This window comes from Podarcis melisellensis (assembly GCF_964234715.1).
Source record: "Podarcis melisellensis genome assembly, chromosome: 6".
In the NCBI taxonomy this organism is placed as follows: Eukaryota; Metazoa; Chordata; class Lepidosauria; order Squamata; family Lacertidae; genus Podarcis; species Podarcis melisellensis.
In genome coordinates, this window is record NC_138538.1 from 42,896,490 (window position 1) to 42,896,942 (window position 453).

Below are 453 nucleotides of genomic sequence, written 5' to 3' on the forward strand. Positions count from 1 at the left end.
GCCTGTCCCTCCCTCTCCTCCCTTTGCTTTTATTTATGTTAGTTGCTTCCCCCAGTCGCCTTCCGAGGCTTGAACGCCTTCTCGAGATGGCTTCCGCTTGACAGCGAAAAGACAGTCCCACCAAGAAATAAATAAACAGGGAAGCTGCAAGACGCCGTTCGGATTGCAACAAAGCAGCGGGTTTAAGCAAGCCCTGAAGTCCCAAGTAGCAGAAACTGACACCCGGCAAACGCTTCTTGCAGAAGCATGTACAATAATAAACACTTCAGTTAAAAGCCAGGGGAAGCAGAGATCTTGGCTTTGTTTTTTTAAAAAAACATTTATCCAGAACAGTGGCTCTCAAAGGGTGTGCCAGGAGAGGGTGGCAGGAAGGTTCAAGGGCAATCAAAGGAACATTTAAATATTTCAGTGTACTATAATAGAGTATCAAGATATTATTTTTATTTCCAGAAT